Here is a 6,000-nt window from a genome sequence, read left to right as displayed (position 1 = left end):
AGTTAAATGGGTGACATCCACAGAAGCCACTTTTTGCCAGGTCAGAGCGGTCTGCTTGGCAGCTGTGGCAGACCCTTGTGGATGGTGAGTTTAGAAAACTCAGGGTAGGGTCCATAAGGTCACTCCAGGAAAGGCCAGAGAGTAAATCGTCTGTATGGTCACCACTCAACTCTGCCCCTGCAGTGTGAACGGAGCCCTAGACAACACACAAACCAGGGGCGTGACTGTACTTCACTTTACCTACAAGACCTGGCAGTGGGGAGGCTGTAATTTGCTGACTCCTGACTCAGGAGATGGTGGTCAAAAAACAGGGCTGGGCCTTGCCCTCAGCTGTTCAGATGGAAAATTTCTTTTTTTTTCATGTCTTCATTTAACAAACACTTAAACAGCCACATTAGGCCACAGACATTTGGAAAGTGAAAGTGAAAGTTGCTCAGTCGGGTCCGACTCTTTGCGACACCATGGACTGTGTAGTCCATGGACTGTATAGTCCATGGAATTCACCAGGCCATTTCCCTTCTCCAGGGGATCTTCCCAACCCAGGGATCAAACCCAAATCTCCTGCATTGCAGGCAGATTCTTTACCAGCTGAGCCACAAGGGAAGCCCAGACATTGGGAAGAACTTTATAAATATCAATGCACTCAATTATCACAATAATCCTATTAATATTAGGCAAGTATTTACTATTATTCTCCCTGGTTTGGTACAGAGAGATTAGGTAACTTGCCAAAGGTCACACAGCGCTAAGTGGGAGCATCAGGGTTTGAACACAGGAAGCCTGTTGTCTTTCCCATCATCCTGTGCTGTGCAGAGGCAGGCTGGCATTCATGGAAGGAACACACTGGGCACCCTGCTCTGTGTTGGCCTAGAGGGAGGGGACAGGGACTGAGGTGATGAAGACCCAGTTCTGAGATGGGCAGGATCCTATGGGGCCTTCTCAGGATAGACTACCCCCGACTTCTGAAGTCTTCTACCTCCCTCTTGTCTGTACAAAATATTTAGCCAAAGAATACATTTCATCAGAGAGATGAGAAAATATAGAAACAAAGGAAAGCAGTCCAAGACCAAATAATAATAGTTTTGTCATGAAGCAAACTGTCATGAACTGTCTTCAGTTCCTTCTCAAGAGCTACAGATAATATTGAGCCATATCCTGTGAGCTGTCTTGTAGATACTGAAACCCCCACCAGATGCAAGAAGTTAACTACTTGATGACCAGACTGTAGCCATGACATTAGCTGCCACAATTCCAGGAATTGGCTTCAAACAAATGGGAATAAACTGACCTTGGAACTGAAGATTAACCATACCTATAACCATCAAGATGATGCTGGTCAAACCACCAATGACCAATTTCAAGATGACTGTCAGAGCTGACTGTGCCACTTCTGTATGTAGCCCCTCCCATAAGAGCTTTTGCCCACTGACAGTGGGGGGAGCTGGCCTTTGGATAGGAGTCTGCCTTCTCCCCTGGTTGCTGGTCTCTGGAATAAAGCAAACTTTCCTTTCCACCAACACCTGCTTCTCAGGTATTTGCTTTGGAGCAGTGAGCAGCTGGACCTGAGTTCTATAACATCCCTACCCTCAAGGAACCCTGTGGGAACTGTGCCGATCAACAAGGAAAAGCGTAAGATGCAGGATGACTCTACTTCTAAGACAGCAAAGAAGTTGCAAAACTCACCTTCAGGGATAAAGGTCACAAAACTGGTGGCCTTAAAAAGGACAATGGAGGACACAGGGACATTCTGCAGTGCTGGAAGGGGCATCTTCAACTAGGCACCCCATATATTTGGGTTAAAAAATTGTCAAGCTGACCCAGTAAAATACACACATTTGAAAGGAAACAGACCTGGGGGTGTTGGGTGGAAGCTGGCAGGAGGTGAGGCAGCTGTCCAAGCTATTGCTCTCCAAGGTCTCATCCAGGTGCTGGAGGGTCCCTCGGCCCCAGTGGAGGTCATCTCCCAGAGGAGATGGAGTCATGGACAGCGACATGAACTCTGAATGAGTGCCTCTGGGGGCAACACTGATGTCCCTCCTCAGCAGGCAGACGGCTGGGAGCTGCTTCCAGACCGGAGTCAAGGCCTTTCCCACAAACCCCTTTGGGATGGAATGGGATACTTGCCATGAAGTGTGGGAACAGATGTAGGATCCACAACACACTCACCCAGCGGACCCCACAAAGAGAGAGGGAGAGGGCCTCTCTTTGGCCATCAGCCAGGACTGTGTCCCTGACCTTACTCAGGGCCCTATGGGGTGGGCTCAGACTGTAAACTCCTTGCAGATAGGAATCCTCTTGGGAATCTGGTGCCTTGCACAGAGACTTGGGAAATGACCTGCCCATGCCCTGGCACTGGTTTTAGGCAGAACTGTGGCCATGCCACAGGCAAGTGATGTAATAGGCTTATATGACCTCAGAGTCACGGAGGAGTCAAACAAGATGCTCTGTGTAGAAGTGCTCGGCCCACTGCCAGGCAAGAGGCAACACTGCATGGATGTTAACTGCCATCCTTGGAGAGGGACTGTCCCACGTGAAGGTCACGGCTATGACCTCAGCCAGATCAACTGTGCCAGACGTCTCCACAAGAGCATCCAACCAGCTGTTCAGGTGCCATCTGCGGCCCCACCTCTGAAGCCTGGGCTCTGCCTGAAATGTCAATCAAAACCTTGATAAAGTTATATAATGAACAGGTGCGTGAACTAGCTGAAGAGGGATGTTCCAAGTCTGGCTGACACACGGAGAGGCTGGACTCCCTACAATATCAACATGAGGCCCCGCCGAAGACAGCAAGATGGGTTCTAACAGTCTCTTGTGTCCAAAGAGAAACATGGGAGGGCTATTCCAGCCACCTCTGAAAATGCTGGGCTTGTGTGCAACTGGACACGAGGTTATGAGCAGATGGCCTCTGGAGACAGGCCTCACTCCCACAGCCCGACAGCCTCAAACACGGTGGATTTTGAAGTTATGTGTCGTACGAGCTGATCTGACTGAAATTCTAATTCCAGAAGTGAGTCATGGACTTGGCACCAATACTGTGGGTGATGTGCACATGAATGGTTTTTGCTGCCTTGTTTGTAGTGACCAAAAAAACTGGAAACCACCAGAATGTCCAACATTAGGGGCATGGTTGAAGAAATTGATACACACCTCTGTTTAAAAATAAATTAAACCTGTGTCTTTTGACCTAGAAGGAGTTTTACAATGTCTTGTTAAGAGAAAATCAAGTTGCACAGTATTTAATGCACTGAGAATAATCCCATTTTAATAAAAGGATAAAAGCCCATCTAAGTGTATAAACATTTGCATATGTTTGTGCAGGGGTGGAAGGGGTATGGAAGGATACACAACTGAAGGAGTAGGGAGAGATTATTAGCTTTTCCTTTCTCTTTATTTTTTTTTATTTGGAGATTTCAAATTTACAGAAAAGTTGCCAAAATTAAAAGTGGTACAAAGAACCCTTACATATCCATTGTCAAGATTCATCTGCTGTTAACATTTTATCCTTTAGCTTTATGATTTATACATGTTTCCTGCCCACCCTTCACTTACTTGCAATTTCTACACACACACACACACATACACACATTTTTTTTTGCTGATCCATGTGAGGGTTAGTTACATACATCATGGTCATTCACCCCTAGACTCCAGAATGTATTTCCTAAGAACAAAGAGGTTCTATTACATCACCACAGCACAGCCTTTGGCTTAAGGAATTAAGCACTGATACAAAGTATGTTCTCTGATCATGAGAATTAAACTAGAAATAAGTAACAGAAAGACAGATGAAAACATTCCCCCAAGATATGGAAACTAAGACTTGCTTCTAAATAATCCAGGAGTCAAAGAAGAAATCATGAGAGAAATGAGAGAACAGTTTGAATTTAACAATGTTAAGTAATACAATCTTTGACCTAATCCACCGATTACACTCGTATAATTCTTCATGTCCTTTGCATGTGATTTGACACTACTGTAAGACCAACTGGCGTAAGCAGAATTTATCTCCCCCGCTCTAACTGAACCAAGGATGGGAAGCATGACTTGCTTGAGCTGAAGGAAAGTGGGCTGAGTGAGAATGTGCCGGTTCCTGACCAAGGCTTGACATTTTGGCGAAATGTAAACATATGAGCAATCCCTGGGCTGGAAAGATCCCTTGGAAAAGGGAATGGCTACCCACTCCAGTAGTCTTGTCTAGAAAATTCCATGGAGAGGGGATCCTGGTGGGCTACAGTCCATGGGACTGCAAAGAGTCAGGTACGACTGAGCATGCATGTGCACACATTCACAAAGACACAAGCAGTATATTTGCTTTTCAGCCACCACTTATCTTCAACTCAAAATTCTCTCTCAAGATGACACGAACTAGCAGGTGTCAATCAGAGTGCAGATCAAGTCTGTCTGGAATCCCTGACATTTCATTGCAGAAGAATGAGACAACAGGTCCATCCGTGGGGACACACACACACCTGTGGCTTGTATGTACAGCTGTGGGCTCTTCCTTGAGCTCTGGGTTGGAAAAACCCATTAGTTCAATTCAGTTCAGTCATGTTCAACTCTTTGCGACTCCATGGCTGCAGCATGCCAGGCTTCCTGTCCACCACCAACTCCCGGAGCTTCCTCAAACTCATGTCAGTGATGCCATCCAACCTTCTAATCCTCAGTTGTGCCCTTCTCCTCCCACAGTAGTATATATAATGGTCATCTGAGTTAAATTCACCCATTCTAGTCCATTTTAGTTCACTGATTCCTAAAATATGGATGGTCACTCTTGCCATCTTCTGCTTGACCACTACTAATTTACCTTGATTCAAGAACCTAACATTCCAGGTTCCTATGCAATATTGCTCTTTACAGCATCAGACTTTACTTCCATCACCAGTCACATCAACAACTGGGTGTTATTTTTGCTTTGGCTCTGTCTTCATTCTTTCTGGAGTTAGTTCTCCACCGAACTCCAGTAGCATATTGGGCACCTACCAACTTGGGGAGTTCATCTTTCAGTGTCCTATCTTTGTGCCTTTTCATGCTGTTCATGGAGTTCTCAAGGCAAGAATATTGAAGTGGTTTGCCATTCCCTTTTCCAGTGGACTATGTTTTGTCAGAACTCTACACCATGACCTGTCTGTCTTGGGTGACCCTACATAGCATGGCTCATAGTTTCATTGAGTTAGACAAGGCTATAGTCCATGTGATCAGTTTGATTAGTTTTCTGTGATTGTGGTTTTCATTCTGTCTGCCCTCTGATGGATAAAGATAATACATTTATGGAAGATTCCTGATGGGAGAGACTGACTGAGGGGGTCACTTAAGCATTAAAGCAGATACACTCAGAGAGTAGAATATGACACATCTGTAATGTTAAAAACCTAAACCTTAAGGCCAAGTGTACATCAGATGACAGCTGGCCCCTCCCAGTCTGCTGGGGGTCCCTGGAAGGCCAGGCTGGGGAAATGCTGGTGCTGACTCTCTGAAAGGGAAGAGGGTGAAAACAGCCCAGAAGACCCCTTTTAAATTTTTTTAATTGAAGGGTAATTGCTCTACAGAATTTTGTTTTCTGTCAAACCTCAACATGAATCAGCCATAGGTATACATATCTCCCCTCCCTCTTGAACCTCCTTCCAGAAGACCCCCTTCTTGAAGGCTGATCATTGTTGCCCTGGGAAACCTGGTACCTGAGTGACCCCATGTATCCAGCCTGGGTCTCGTGAGGGGAGGGGAAAGGCGCTGGCTCCCTGGGAGCCCCGAGCCCATCCCACTTATCAGAAACAAGCAACAGGACAGCCTCAGATTTACACTTGGGGAAGACACACACATTTCCCTTGAATGAAGGGATTCCAGCTCCCTCTAAGCACAGATTCGAGAACAGAGGTCCTGGTGTACAAGGATCACAGATGCAAAATTTTACATGTGCAGAGCTTCCTTTGCATTCTCAAAGGGATTTGTGTCCCACCACCCCCCAAAATAAGAACTAGCTCTTAAGAGAGTTGGAAAGCAAAC

Source organism: Odocoileus virginianus, chromosome 9, assembly GCF_023699985.2.
Source record: "Odocoileus virginianus isolate 20LAN1187 ecotype Illinois chromosome 9, Ovbor_1.2, whole genome shotgun sequence".
NCBI classification, from domain to species: domain Eukaryota; kingdom Metazoa; phylum Chordata; class Mammalia; order Artiodactyla; family Cervidae; genus Odocoileus; species Odocoileus virginianus.
The sequence above is the reverse complement of the archived record's forward strand: the minus strand, read 5'-3'. Positions refer to the sequence as shown.